The 16745-nt window shown below is 31.5% G+C and overlaps 1 long non-coding RNA gene across 1 annotated transcript; it reads right to left on the bottom strand.

Moving 5' to 3' along the window:
• Positions 1 to 14517: 14517 nt before the first annotated feature.
• Positions 14518 to 15927, bottom strand: LOC132720090 (uncharacterized). The gene is made up of 2 exons (XR_009624301.1): positions 15525 to 15927; positions 14518 to 15350 (listed from the first exon to the last, which is right to left on the bottom strand). It is a non-coding gene; the product is annotated as an uncharacterized LOC132720090 (long non-coding RNA).
• Positions 15928 to 16745: the final 818 nt, after the last annotated feature.

The following is a 16745-nucleotide window of genomic DNA, read 5'->3' as shown; positions in this document are numbered from 1 at the left end:
TCTTTGGTGTAAATAATAGTAAGAGTTTGTTGTTTAAATGTATATATTGATTTGAGATAGAAAAAGATAAAAATATTTAAAAAAAGTGTAAACTAAACAATTATATGCTAGTTTTCCAACTGAGAATATTTCAATATTATGTCAGGCGGTGCTGCCCAGCCCCCATATCTTGGAAATTGGTTATAGTAGTTATAACTAAATCTTTCCTTAAAATAACATCAAGGCAGTCATTTCTCCTGACAATGTCCATGTATGATACTATGATTATATGCTTATTTGATTTTTGCGGGGTTACTTACATATCATATAGAGTGTAAGTTTTAAGTTTTTACAATTATAAACATAAACGCAACTAAAAATATTTATATATATTAGATATTAATATCATGACATACCTCATCAGGTTCATTCATGTTAAATATCCAATGATTAACACTTAATAACAAAACTAAAAAAACTAGATTATTGAAGAATATTGTTAAATAATAATTTATTTTATTCTAAGATTTTTCCGTCCACTCTGTTTTCGCTAATGTCTCGTTATGACCACTCCACATCGCTGATCGCTGTGTCTATAATCTGTGGGACCCTTTTAGGGAGTTTATGTGTTTGATGAAATAATCATTTTAAGGATAATTATATTGTGATAATAATTGAAAAATTTAGCAACTATAAAGTGTTGATTTACACATTTTAAACAAATTTAGCAAATAATTGTGAAGAACCATCAAAATATCGTTAATATTGTTATGTAGTGAATCTTTTTTTAAACTTTATTGTAATCAACATATCAACATGGTGTAGTTGACATACAACATTAGAACATAAGGATTAAAAATTTAACAAGCTTTAAATGTGCTTATTATACTAATGCACGAATGCATATCCCATGTTATTATCCAATCAAGGAACATAATGCATTAATGTCACTTGATAATGTCTATTTCCTCATAAGTTCTTTAACGATTTTTTTATACTTTTGCTGAATTTACAGGAGATATGGACGAAAAGGCCCACAAAAGATTGGGAAGAGCGTTTGACTCGCAAGGTGCAGACAGCGGTAAGACTTTAAAAGCATTTCATTTCGTTTTTGTATGGTTTTGAAAAAGCAATTATGTAGAAATTTTTATTGTTCTTATCTTTATGACAGTTGTATACCATCAATTAAAGTAAATGTTACAACATATTATTTAAGGAGATAAGAATACTACTAATAGTCAATCCGTGTATCTATTATTGTAATTTTGATTTAATTAATAGAAACACAGGTTATCTTTTTTTGAGATTCTAGTTATTGTGTTGGGTAAAATGAATAAATCGAACAATGTTGCAGCTATGGAATTGTTGAATTTTGCATCAAGAACGAGAGGGATGTTTACAACTAATAACATTTAAAAGTGTTTAGGAATAAAACTTTTATACTGACGATAGATAAGTCCACAATAACTTAGATGAAAAAGTATTGACAAAGGTATATCAACAAATAATTGCAACATTAAAACACTATTCCCTTAGCGCGTCACCCTCATACAATTCAGATAGCCTCGTGTTTCGATGCTCTTTCTATTGATTGTGTTAATTAATGACAAAGTGCTAAATAACATAAGGTAAATAATTGTTTAATGATTCCGATTGAACCAGAAAGTCTGCAATCACATAGATTGTTATATTGTTCGCGTTGCAAAGAAAGTGAGGACAAACTGAAGCACATGATAAGGTTTCAAATGATATTGGCAGAAAAGTTAAATACCTGGATGTATGTTGATTTTCTTTTTCTTATATTTTAATATTGTTCTAGATATATAGTTATAGAAATAATTTTAAAGTAAAATGAACTGAATGTTTTCACCTTCAATATAGAATTGAAAACTGAATGCAATATTACTACTGTGAAAATGTTAGACAAAATATATGTTTTTGTTAGAAATAAATAACCTGTCATGTCATTTGTAACTTTGTGTTAACTTAAATTAAATGATAATTTATCCTCTGTAAATGACTGTCCAAAACAATTTCAACCAGGCATCAGACTATGAATTTGTTATAAATAAACTTGTAAGGTGGTAAGAATGGGAAAAAGATAATTGAACCAGTTGACATTTGATCAAAAGGGAATTATCTTTACGAAATATGATTATCAATATCTTTACAACATTAGGGTTTGCACTTGACATAAAACAATTACATTACTGATTCATTAACATACCCAAACTTGAACTGTTTCAAATTTGTCAATGTTGCAAAAAATCAATGCTGTTAACTACTGCCCATGTACATAAGTATAAATGCAATCATTGGTCAACCATATGAACACCTGTCAAGAACTATTCATCAATATTATTCGGATATTGTCTGTTTCAAATCCAGTACAGACAAAATTTAAGTGGCATGCATATTATTTACAATAGGCAATATGACAATCTAGCCATCGATTTGAGAGAATAAAAGTACATAGATATTTTGCAGTTGAATCCTTATGATCAAGTACTGCTATAAATAAATGTGAAATAGTGACACAAAAAGCAGGTCGTAAGTTTGACAATTTCTTATTTTTCACAATGTATAGTGCACTGCTTAGAAAATATATCACACTGATTTTCCAGTGAAAAATAGCACTTCGGGAAAGCACTTGAAAATAGTATTAGTTATTTGGACAATGCATTTTTTACACTGTGAATGTCTACTGATACAGGAATAAGAATATTTCCTTTAACAAATGTAAGACTTTGAAAATTTACATGTACAAATTATCATAGAGTTAAATCACATTCTAATTGAAAAATGATAAGCTTAATATCAAAGCTTTTAATGTAGATTTAAAAGCTTATCAATGATTAAACTAACAATATTATAAGTAGAAGATATATTATATTTTTGCCATTTTTTCTCTTTTTCATCTTTACATTATAGTCATATGTCCATAATAACATATGACTATAATGTGATTCCATGAAAATCTTTATATCTTCTGTGTTTTCTACTTTGGTATATTTAGGGTTTCTTGTTTCAATACTTAAAACTGCAATGAAATTTCACTCTGTTCCATTAATTGTGACATAAACAAGTTAAAAAGATTATGGTATCATAATGTCAAACACAACAAAAATCATACGATTTTTGTATTGCAAATCATTCAGCTACTTCAGTAAACTACGTTCTACTGTTCTCAGTGGCTGATGTAAAACTAAGATTTCATTATCTCTCATGTACAGACTCAATCAAACAGAGTCTTATGTAATTTTGTTGTGATTAATGCTTCCGCCAGAATTTTGTACTTCACAACAGCAGGTGTCAAGTGCCGTGTGGCAGCTGTAAAAAGTTGCCCCTTACTTCACTTCAGTGTTGTTATATTTTCTGGTCCTTCGGGATCATTGATGCCAGCACTATTAAGTGTTGAGTATTGAGTACCGCTCAAGCCGGTTCTATGGGGCGTGAGGGATGTTGCACTTATTCATTATCCCTCATTATCCCTCAATCAAACCGAGTCTGCAATTCTTATGTAATTCTGTTGTGATTAATGCTTCAGAGGGATCACTTTGTTTCCAGAATTTTCACTGTAACTGTGACTGTGTTCTCTGATATTATGCTCAAATTAAGGAACTCGAAGATGGAAGTTGCAATAAAGTTTTTTTTCCTGAAAAAATGTTCCTCTCATCTTTTTTTTATATGTAGAAAAATATAATCAATAAATATGTTGTTAATAGTGTAAGACCTTACTTTATTTCACTGAGTAAAACATTAAAAATGATATTTATTTATTTAAGTTTTTATTAGCTGGTCATGATTGAAAGAAAATTTCATATTTGATGTAAGCAAACTTTTGGATAAACAACAACATATAATAAAAAACTGCGAAACAAAACCAAACTCTTATTTTTTAAGTCTTCAATGAGAAACATGACTGGTTTTCATGTTATATTTACTTATCAATTATAATGCAGTAAAATCCAAAAAAAAATGTTTTGATAATTGTTTATCCTTCCAATAAATTATTTTACATTTATTTACATTTGTTGTTTAAATATTCCAGGATCATAGACAGTGTAAACAGCTGATTAATGGTCCATTGTGAACAGCTGTATATTCAATAGTTGTCATTCACCTCCCTGTCTTCTCATCTGAAATGAATGGTTAATTATGTCTCCCCCACCTCGGGGGGAGACATATTGTTTTTGCCCTGTCCGTCCGTCAGTCCGTCCGTCAGTCCGTCCGTCCGTCAGTCCGTCCGTCCGTCAGTCCGTCCGTCCGTCCATTCTTCGTTTCCGGACGATAACTAGAGTTCCTTTTGACCTACAGCCCTCAAACTTCATAGGATGATTGGTCTTATAGAGCTGATGATCCCTATTGTTTTTGGGGTCAGTAGGTCAAAGGTCAAGGTCACAGTGACCGTTGGTCAATTTCTCGTTTCCGGATGATAACTAGAGTTCCTTTTGACCTACAGCCCTCAAACTTCATAGGATGATTGGTCTTATAGAGCTGATGATCCCTATTGTTTTTGGGGTCAGTAGGTCAAAGGTCAAGGTCACACTGACCGTTGGTCAATTTCTCGTTTCCGGATGATAACTAGAGTTCCTTTAGACCTACAGACCTCAAACTTCATAGGATGATTGGTCTTATTGAGCAGATGATCCCTATTGTTTTTGGGGTCAGTAGTTCAAAGGTCAAGGTCACAGTGACCGTTGGTCAATTTCTCGTTTCCGGATGATAACTAGAGTTCCTTTTGACCTACAACCCTCAAACTTCATAGGATGATTGGTCTTATTAATCAAATGATCCCTATTGTTTTAATGGTCAGTAGGTCAAAGGTCAAGGTCACAGCGACCGTTGGTTAATTTCTCCTTTCCGGATGATAACTAGAGTTCCTTTAGACCTACAACCCTCAAACTTCATAGGATGATTGGTCTTATTGAGCAGATGATCCCTCTTGTTTATGGGGTCAGTAGGTCAAAGGTTAAGGTCACAGTGACCATTGGTCATTTTCTCATTTCCGGATGATAACTAGAGTTCTTATCAGTGAGGACATTTAACTATTATTGATATATCAGTGATATATCAGTTGTCTGGTTTTATATACTCTGTTCTTTTTTGATCTTTCCACCCTTATGCGGTCATTTCTTCCCCGCTGCGCGTTCAATGCTACATGGTCACAGCAAGGTGTATTACACGCATTGTTTTGTTTATGGAGCAGACACAATTTCATTTAATTTCATTTGTGAAACTATATATGATATGACCATCAAGTGCAATTTCGTTTGACGCCCGCCTGCCATACGCTGATTGAATAACCAGGATTTTCAAAATTGAATACCTGGTTAAAAACAAACAGTTTAGGAAGCATCTTCTCATACAACCTTAACAATAGAAACCATCCATAGACAGCCTTCATTGAAGTGACTACCGGGTATTTACATTATCTTATCTCCATTTCCATTCCTGTTTCCATTCACAGTTATTCTCAGCAGTGGGGGAGACATGCGCTTTTTTACAAAAGCATCCTCTAGTTCAGATATTAGATTTTCTAATTCAATCATTTATTCCTAGGTACTATATTTTCATTTTAATATATTTATATATTTAAAAATGTAAGAGAATATAAGTGTTAGTACCTTGCCCACAAAGATACTTCACTATTCTCCATAGTAAGATATGGAAAATGCTATAAAACTTTGCATAAGTCTTCATTCAAACCCTTATTTAGGACCTGGGTTTTATACCGTTTGATCTAAGTAATTGAAATTTTGATAAAAATGGAAGGGAAAGACATATCCGAATAACTCTGCAATGTCCGAATTTTGTAAAACTTAAATGTACACAAGAATTAAAGTGTTTTCCATGGTCTATTTCAATAAGTAAATATGGTTTGAATGAATTTCACACATTAGTAGTTGTAATATACATGTGAATTATTTAAAGCTTAACAACTAGAATTCACTACCTTGACAAAATATCCGAAACAATTATCGCTATCCGAAAACAAACTAGTTTTAGTAAAACGCTGTAAATTCCTTGCTTCTCAGTCAGATAATTGACCTACCTGCATTTTTCGACCAGTGCTTTCCATTCCTTTATATATAAAGAGGACCGAAACAAATTCCACTTCTTTATCTTTCGAGTTTTTCGATGTTACCTATATGCGTAATGTTAAATATGTCTGCCGATGTACCAGGAAGTGGAAAATCGAAAGTGAAAGTAAACGAGACTTACGTGCCCTATAGACATTTAAGTAAAGATGCACTACCAAATATTGAAATATTGCACAAATACATGTACTTGAAATCAAGTCAGTTATATGGATACAAGGAAACAATAAGACCTTGCTAATCTTGATTATTGATTATCTGACCTTGAAAAAAGCAAAATTGTCATAATAAAAGGAAAATAGCTATAAAACAAGGCCGGTGATCTTTATTTTTTTAGTGCTCCGCTCCCACAGGCGCGGAGCTATTTGTGTTTACTATTTTTTGTGTTCATGGACCAGATTTTTATTATTTAATCCCTTCGATTTACAGCTAAAAATAATTCGGAATCAATGATTCCTTCAAATTTCCATTAAAAAAGTCATATATTAGTTTCCTCTCCGGGGATTCGCAGCATGTCTTATTAATGAATGAGAATTGGAACAAATTTCACCCTTCCACCACTGAGAAGGCAGGATAAAAGTAAAAAAAACCCTCTAATTCGGTAATTTATTTCTTACATTTGTATCTTCTACAGGGAATTATAAAAGTGTATAAAGCTATATCTTTGATGTGTTACGATTGCAAAAGTTGTGTTTATGTTACGATCAGAATAGATACAAAATACATAGAAATGAAAGAAAATTACCTACCTATTTATTTACATTGAGAGAAACTTACCCAAAATAATAATTAAACCAAGTGAAAATAGTAGGGGAATATTTTGTTCTAATTAACGTACAATAATCATGTGTAATAATTAACACAGTCATTCTATGTTACAACTATTTCGGAATATCACCATACGGTAACTAAAACAAAGTAATTTGCTGTTTTTAAATATTTACAAAAATGTTCACCAAATAAAGCTTTAAACTTTTTAATAATTTTGTAGTTCATAGTGGGTAATTTCTATTTTAATGCTGTACATGAAGTCGAAAGCTTTCGGTTTTTTTTATATTGAGCTGATGCTGTTTTATTACTTATCATGCTTTATGTGTTTTGCCATTATACTTTGAGTTGTAATTTGCTGTACTATTTACCACACGACGCCTTTCTGCCAGATATGACTTTCAAAATTAATTGTATTGTTGAGAAATTATTTGTTTTAGAAAGTATCAGAAACAAAATCCCGCAAAGGCAGGGATATATTTGCAAGAATTGTAATTTGTATGAGTAATCAAAATAAAATTTCAATAAAAGTAAATATTCATATAAGAATCTTATATAAAAATAATATAATACTATAATGACCTCTAAGGCGGAAGCATTTTTTACGCTCGGTGCATGATTCATATAACTGTTATTAAGGTTTGCTACAGGTAATAATTTATATACAAAAAGATAAGAGGTATTTCTTATACCTCTCAGGGTGTCTTTATGTCATATATTTAAGCTCTTGGCATTGTAGATTCACATGATAAGACGCAGATGCGTTTTTCTTCAGGAATGAGGTATTATACAACTTCCCGGACAAAGTTTGAAGAGATTTTTCTTTAGCATAATTATATTGATATTTGTCGCGTAAGTATCTGACTTTATAACTGGACGATACTTTAATACAGGCAAGACTTCATTTGATTTTAAATGTGTATATAATATGAAAAAGGCAAAGCCTCAAAGCGAGCTCGATTTTCTTTTACCGTAAAATAGTTTAAAATAATCATTCCGGTTATTCAAAAAGTAAAGGCGCAAATTTTGTTGATTTGAAAATAAAATGTAAATTCATGTATTAAGCATATTTGTAACGTGGGATAGAACGATCGAGTGATGAAAAGCAATATTTGGATAAATATTTGGATAAAATGAAATGTGAAAGTGTTATATATCGGTGGGATTAAGATATAATTGTGATATTCAAAACAAGACGGTTACCCCACCCACACCATCAAACCATTGAACTATATTTGAGCCATCAAATGCCTGCAAAGACAACAAAGACAACCATCAAGAGGAAACGAATAAAATCTTCTCCAGATCAGAAAAACTCTCAAGTTAGTCAAGTAAGTCTAATTAAAAGACATAAACTTACGTATCAATCAGACACAGACTCTGAATATCTTAGTGCAATTTCGGATAATTCTGATTGTTCGGACACTGAAAAAGATCCATTAGTTATGTGCACAAAGGAAGATTTGGAAGAGGTAGTGGGCAAAATGTTCCAAAAACTAAAGGTAGAACTTGTCAATGACTTAAAAAGGGAGCTTACAAACGATGTTGAGAAAATTGTTGAAATTAAAATTAAATCTCTTCAAACAGAAATCCTAGAGTTGAGAGGTGAAATAGATCATCTTCGCAAATGTGTCCGAACTGCCAATAGTGAAAATGATGATCTAGAACAATATGGAAGGAGAATGATGCTAACAGTATCAAATATTCCTGGTGATACAGGAAATTCTCAAGAGAATGTAGAAGAAAAGATACTGCAATATGCTAATAATAGTCTTGAACTCAACCTAACAACAGATGACATTGACAGAGCGCACCATTTGGGCAAGCACAACAGTGACATGGAAAGAAACAGGCGGGGTGATTGTAAAATTCACCAATTCAAAGGCACGCCAACAGGTCTTCCATGCTAGGAAAAAAACCGGAAATGGCATCTTCATACAAGAGTCCCTGACCAGAAAACGAGAAAGCATCGCTTATGAAGCCAGGAAACTTAAAAGGGAACACAAACTAGTAAATACATGGGTTGCAGGTGGTAACATTTATGGAATAATGTGTGTTAAAAACAAGGAGACAAAGATTATGATCAGAAGTATGGAAGCGATACAACAAATCAGAGAAGGTATTCTACCAAAATATCAATTACCATCATATCCATAAACAATTAAAAAGACAAACAAAGTAATAAAACTTATATGGCATTTAAATGTCAAAAAGTCAAACAGTAATGTTTTTGTTTGTTTACATTCTATTTATAGCGATACGAATTATATTATTTTATAACTGATGTAATTTTAAATACCTGGTTTACCAATTTTAAAATTAGACAGTTATTCTAAAAATAGATTATTCGGCTACCTGTCACAGGTGTACAGTATGGTTTACAGTCCGTGTTAATATTCTTCATATTTTTGCTTCTTTTTATACTCGAAAATTAAACAGATCCTTTTGAAAAGTCAGTTATCATTATGCAAACATACTCTTGATCAAACATTTAATGTACCTCATACATTTTGATAGGTACATATGAAACAACTTTGAAGTTAATGTTATCGCGCGAGCGGATCTTGTGCAGTATTGTTATACTAAACTAACTATAGATGTTTCTTTTCTTTTTTGATGATTCATATCCATTTTTTTTTGTCTTAATTTCTGTCGGTTTTTTTTGTAATAAATATAGTGTAAACTTTTTTTTTTGAAAACATAGTAGAAAAAGACAACAAGAAACTGCAATAACTGTTTATGTATGGCCTTACATCGATATGCTTGAACGAGCGAATAAGGCGTGATTTTTCAGTATGTACAGAGTTTTCTTCTTTCTTTTTTTTCCTTTACATGTAAAAAATGAGTTTTGTTTATGTGCTTTTTTTTGTTCTATTTGTGTAAGAAAGCGTTAAGTTATTTTAATAATTATATAAAATATCTTTATAGGTCTAGTTTAGAAAGAAAGTATATAGTTTTCTCCTGGTTATCTTCTATCCTTCGCCTTAATCGGGAAGGAGTTTTACTTTCAGTGGGATGGTTAGACTCACTGGGTAAAATATGGTATACAATATCCTGTGAAGCTACCAGTATGAATTTCTATTACTGTCTATCCGGCTATGTTATTTATTATAATATTATATTTTGTGTATCTATAACTAAGTGACCTGTAATACTTTTTAGGTGTCAAACAAAATACAATTATTTTTACTCTTTGTAACACAAAATTAACTTTTTTGTTATGTTTCCCCGTGTTTATTCAAACAAGCCTGAAGAAAAAAAAATATAAAAAATATTGCATCTAATATATTTATAATAATTATCCTACGTACTATTTTCTGAATTTTCTTCGTATGTTGTTAATCCAATTTAGTTGTTTTAATTATTCTTCAATTTCTTTTCTTTCTAAAATTGTTGCTGTATACTTATTGTTGTGTGTCGGTCGTCACCGGTTGCTCTCCATTAACAATTTAATTATAACGATCCCATTATTGCCTGCCTGGACAATGCCACTTACATACCGAAATGATTATAGTTAAAGACTTACTGTTATGGCGGGCAATTGCGGGGTCGTGTGATTATGAGCAGATAACTCATGATGTAAGACGTATGAACAACAATTGTCTCCCTTTAATTACAGTTTTATTACATTTTTACTTTTTTTATCTACTACTTATAGAGCAGGCGACATTGAGTCAAATCCAGGCCCCGAGATTATTAAGGAAAATTGTTTAACTATATACCATCAAAACGTTCGTGGCATTAGAAGTAAACTAGACTTTGTAAATGACAACTTTCTCGATTATGATATTTTGTGTTTTACGGAAACAAAGATGGATGCAAATGTTCAAGATAACACGTTAATTTTACCGGGGTTCGATCATATGTTTCGTAAGGATATTTCATGTCATGCTGGGGGTTATTAACTTATGTTTCCGCTTTTTTAAGACCAAAACGTGTAGATGTTTTGGAAAACATCCTTCCAGAATCGCTTTGGATAGAAATTAAAGACAAAAAACATTCATATCTATTATGCACTTTATATAGGCCCCCTCATAGTACGGTCGATTTTTGGGATAAATTAAATAGGTGTCTCGAACAGGCTCTAGAGATGCAAAACCACATAGTCATGGTAGGAGATATAAATGAAGACCAGCTGAATTATTCGAATCATAAACTTCGCGACGTGTTATTACTGAACAATATGACCAACGTTATTCAGGTACCATCTCGTGTTACACCAAGTACCAGTACATTAATTGATCCTATAGCAACAACAAATAACATTCATGTTTTAGATTCGGGAATTTTCGAAACACCAAACGAGATAAGTGATCATTTCGGCACCTACATTTTTTTTCAAAATTGAATTTGATTCAAATAAACCATTTAAAAGAAGAGTATGGAACTACAATAACGCTGATTTTACTACATTTAATACCCTTATTCGTGATTTCGATTGGTCGTTAATTATCAGTGAAAATATTGATATTGCATGCGAACATTTTACAAACACTTTTTAGATATTGCTAAGCGATGCATTCCTACGTATATAGCGTTAGTAAGGCCTAAAGATAAACCTTGGTTTAATTCCGAAATTCGAAAAACTACCGACTTAGGGATAGTCAATTTCATAAAGCATTGAATTCAAATAACGTACATGACTGGAATAAATACAAAAAAACAAGAAATAAGGTAAATAATATGAAAAAACATGCCAAAAACGCTTTCTACAACAATTTAGAATTTTCACTTAACGATCTTAATAGCAATGATTCGAGCAAATATTGGAAAACGGTAAAAATGCTCGTCAAAGAAAACTCTTCTGATTCGGGAAATATTCCACCTCTTATTAAATGTAATAACACAGATATATCATATTCTGACACAGAAAAAGCAAATACACTGAACGATTTCTTTGTTTTCAATTTCAAATATTGACGATTCAAACACTGAACTTCCGGATTTTTCATTCAAAACACATTCAAAACTTAATAATATTTTAATTACAGAACAAGAAGTTACCGATATATTAGATAATCTTATCATAAATAAAGCTTCGGGTCCCGACGAAATTAGTCATAGAATGTTTAAAGAAACATCTAAATCAATATGCAAACCTCTTTGTTTACACTTTAATCGATCTTTAAATGACAATATGTACCCATCTAATTGGAAACTTGCTCATGTTATGCCTTTATATAAGAAAGGAAATAAAGATGAAGCATCTAATTACCGACCAATATCACTAATAAGTTGTGTCGGAAAAGTAATGGAAAGAATAATTTTTAGCTCGACTTTTTTTTTTTTTGAAAAAAAAAAAAGTAGAGGTATTGTTATAGTCAGGTCGGCGTTGCCTTTGCCGTTGCCGTTGCCGTCCGAAAACTTGTACCTGGATCATAACTTTTATTTCTTGGTGTATTGTCTTCATACTTGGCCACAACAACCCTTGGGACAAGACCTTTCAGTAGACCACACTAACCTTGACCTTCATCCATAAATGACCTTGACCTTCAAGGTTTAAAGTCCAATTTTTGCTTGTTCATGCTGTTATTGGCTGTTACTTTGTTATTTTTGAATGGATTGTCTTCAAACTTGAACATAATAATCTTCAAGGATATCCCTTAAAAATAACCAGTCAGACCTTGACCTTCACTCATCAATGACCTTGACTTTGAAGGTCAAATTATTGAAATTTTCATTTTTTTGGCTATTATTGGCTATAACTTTGTTATTTTTGAATGGATTGTCTTCAAACTTGAAAATAATAATCTTCAAAGATAACTGTTAAAAATATACCGAAAGACCTTGACCTTCACTCATTAATGACATTGCCTTTGAAGGTCAAATTATTGAAATTTTCATTGTTTTGGCAGTAACTGACTGTAACTTTGCTATTTTGAAGGGATAAACTTGATATTATAACAGAACATTCTTAATGACCAGACCTTGTTGTTTATCAAACCCAAATTTGCTTGGGCTCTTTAATGACCTTGACCTTGAAGGTTATATTACTGATTTTTCTCAGATTGTGCATTTATTGGTGTGTGTGTATGTATAGTATATGTATTATATATATATATATATATAAATGTGTATATATATATATATATATATATATATCAAATATATATATATATATGCAGGTATATATATATATATATATATATATATATATATATATATCAAATATATATCAAATATATATCAAATATATATATACATATATATATACATGTATATATATATATATATCAAATATATATATACATATATATACATGTATATATATATATATAAATATATATCAAATATATATATACATGTATATATATATATATATATATATATATACAAAAAATGAAAACAAGTGCAGGAAAAAAGTCACATATAAATAAAACAAAAAACACAGTCCATGAGTTAACTTATTTAATAATTTGCCAACCGGTTTCTCTTATGATCATCAAGGCAAATGTGACGTCGTCGCATAGTAACGACGACGTTTTTGTGTACACATGTGTACGCATAATCTAAAAATAGTAACGTCATTATATAGTATTAAGTTTTGGATTAAAAACATCAATAAAATAGCGTTCTTTAGATAACCTAGCTGAAACGTTTTTACTCTGAAATTTATAAAATGGGAAAATACAAAATTTCGGGTCTTTTTTAGAGCATTTATCTAAATGCTCACTTAAAGGTAATTGTCTGGTTGATGGGTCTCTTATCTGCTGAGCATGAACAGTTTTTCTGTTTCTGAGTTTGTCACCTGTTTGGCCTATGTAAAATTCTTTGCAGCCGTTGCAAACTAAAACATATAAAACATTTTCAACAGTACAGTCCATATTTTCTTTTGTATGAAATATTTTATCCTGAAGTTTTAAAGAATATCCTTCTATTAAATAATCATAGAGGCCACACCTCTGTTCGTTGCATTTTTTAACACAGGGCAAAATTGTTGCTATTTTTAGAAATTGTGTCATTTTTTTCTATTTTTAGAAATTGCGTCATATTTTTAAAAATTGCGTCATTGTTGCTATTTTTAGAAATTGCGTCATTTTTTCTATTTTTAGAAATTGCGTCATTTTTTCTATTTTTAGAAATTGCGTCATTAACCAGGTTTTCCGAAGGAAAAAACTGGTTATTAGATTTAGGTATGTCGGCGGGCGGGCGGGCGGGCGTAAACAATTTCTTCTGTGCGCAACTCCTTCTACATTTCTCAACGGATTTTGACCAAACTTTCACAGAAGCTTTGTCATCAAGTGCCCTGGCGCATATTGTCGGGGTTTTGCGATTGGATAATATTTGACCTAATTATGGCCCTTTGTTTTTTTTCTTATATATAATATATAGTGAACAATTTCTTCTGTGTGCAACTCCTCCTACATTTCTCAACGGATTTTGACCAAACTTTCACAGCAGCTTTGTCATCAAGTGCCCTGGTGCATATTGTCGGGGTTTTGTGATTGGATAATATTTGACCTAATTATGGCCCTTTTGTTTTTTTTCCTTATATAGAATATATAGTGAACAATTTCTTCTGTGCGCAACTCCTTCTACATTTCTCAACTGATTTTGACCAAACTTTTACAGAAGCTTTGTCATCAAGTGCCCTGGGGCATGTTGTCGGGGTTTTGTGATTGGATAATATTTGACCTTATTACGGCCCTTTGTTTTTTTTCCTTATACAGAATATATAGTGAACAATTTCTTCTGTGCGCAACTCCTCCTACATTTCTCCACGGATGTTGACCAAACTTTCACAGAACCTTTGTCACCAAGTGCCCTGGGGCATATTGTCGGGGTTTTGTGATTGGATAATATTTGACCTAATTATGGCCCTTTTGTTTTTTTTCCTTATATAGAATATATAGTGAACAATTTCTTCTGTGCGCAACTCCTTCTACATTTCTCAACTGATTTTGACCAAACTTTTACAGAAGCTTTGTCATCAAGTGCCCTGGGGCATGTTGTCGGGGTTTTGTGATTGGATAATATTTGACCTAATTACGGCCCTTTGTTTTTTTTCCTTATACAGAATATATAGTGAACAATTTCTTCTGTGCGCAACTCCTCCTACATTTCTCCACGGATGTTGACCAAACTTTCACAGAACCTTTGTCACCAAGTGCCCTGGGGCATATTGTCGGGGTTTTGTGATTGGATAATATTTGACCTAATTATTGCCCTTTGTTTTTTTTTCTTATATAGAATATATTGTGAACAATTTCTTCTGTGCTGAACTCCCTCTACAATTCTCAACGGATTTTGTTCAAACTTTCACATAAGCTTTGTCAGTAAGTGCCCTGGCGCATATTGTCAGGGTTTTGTGATTGGATAATATTTGACTTAATTATTGCCCTTTGTTTTTTTTTCCTTATACAGAATATATACTGAACAATTTCTTCTGTGCTGAACTCCCTCTACATTTCTCAACGGGTTTTGACCAAACTTTCACAGAAGCTTTGTCATCAAGTGCCCTGGCGCATATTGTCAGGGTTTTGTGATTGGATAATATTTGACCTAATTATGGCCCTTTGTTTTTTTTCCTTATACAGAATATATAGTGAACAAATTCTTCTGTGCTGAACTCGTCCTACATTTCTCAACGGGTTTTGACCAAACTTTTACAGAAGCTTTATTATCAAGTGCCCTGGCGCATATTGTCGGGGTTTTGTGATTGGATAATATTTTGACCTAATTATGGCCCTTTGTTTTTTTCCTTATACAGAATTATCAATATATAGTGAACAAATTCTTCTGTGCTGAACTCGTCCTACATTTCTCAACGGATTTTGTTCAAACTTTCACAGAAGCTTTGTCATCAAGCGCCCTGGCACATATTGTTGGGGTTTTGTGATTGAATAATTTTTGATCTAATTATGGCCCTTTGTTTTTTTCCTTATTCAGGATATATAGTGAACACTTCTTCAGTGGCAATTCCTCCTACATTATTCATGTTTTACATTGCACATAGTTACATTGTTTGTTGCTTGTATTTGTATTTCAAATACAACATATTTATCTACAATGGTGATAATTGAAAACCTGGTTTCATGGCATTGCCATGTTTCTTGTTTCTATTTTTAGAAATTGCGTCATTGTTGCTATTTTTAGAAATTGCGTCATTTTTTCTATTTTTAGAAATTGCGTCATTTTTTCTATTTTTAGAAATTGCATCATTGTTGCTATTTTTAGAAATTGTTTCATTTTTTTTCTATTTTTAGAGATTGCGTCATTTTTTTTCTATTTTTAGAAATTGCGTCATTTTTTTTTTTTTTAGAAATTGCGTCATTTTTTCTATTTTTAGAAATTGCATCATTGTTGATATTTTTAGAAATTGCGTCATTTTTTTATTTTTAGAAATTATGTCATTTTTTTCTATTTTTAGAAATTGCGACATTTTGTCTATTTTTAGAAATTGCGTCATGTTGCTATTTTAAGAAATTGCGTACTGTTGCTATTTTTAGAAATATGCTTAATGTTTCTATTCATATATATACAAAATATATAAACAAAACTAATGTGACAAGACAGACCAACTAAATTTATAAAAAGGAAACGTCAATATATGTTCAAACCTTTCTATGTTTGCGTTTAGAAAAAGTAAAAAGTCGAGCGTTGCCCCCGCCCGGCGGTGGCTCTTGTTAAACATATATATAACTATTTTAATGAAAATTCACTTATTTTTCAAAACCAATCAGGCTTCCTTCCAGGCCACTCCACTATTTATCAATTAATAGACATTTATAACCAAATTTGTAAATCCTTTGATACTAGGGAATCAACATGTATAATTTTTGTGATATTTCAAAAGCTTTTGATAGAGTTTGGCATAAAGGTTTAATTTTTAAGTTAAGACAATATGGAATTGAAGGAAACTTGATAAACTGGTTGGAAAATTATCTAAAGAACAGA

The sequence above is a fragment of the Ruditapes philippinarum genome, unplaced genomic scaffold (genome assembly GCF_026571515.1).
Source record: "Ruditapes philippinarum isolate M1 unplaced genomic scaffold, ASM2657151v2 ctg1627_1_1_1_1, whole genome shotgun sequence".
Classification (NCBI taxonomy): Eukaryota; Metazoa; Mollusca; class Bivalvia; order Venerida; family Veneridae; genus Ruditapes; species Ruditapes philippinarum.
This window is presented reverse-complemented; position numbering and strand designations above follow the sequence as displayed.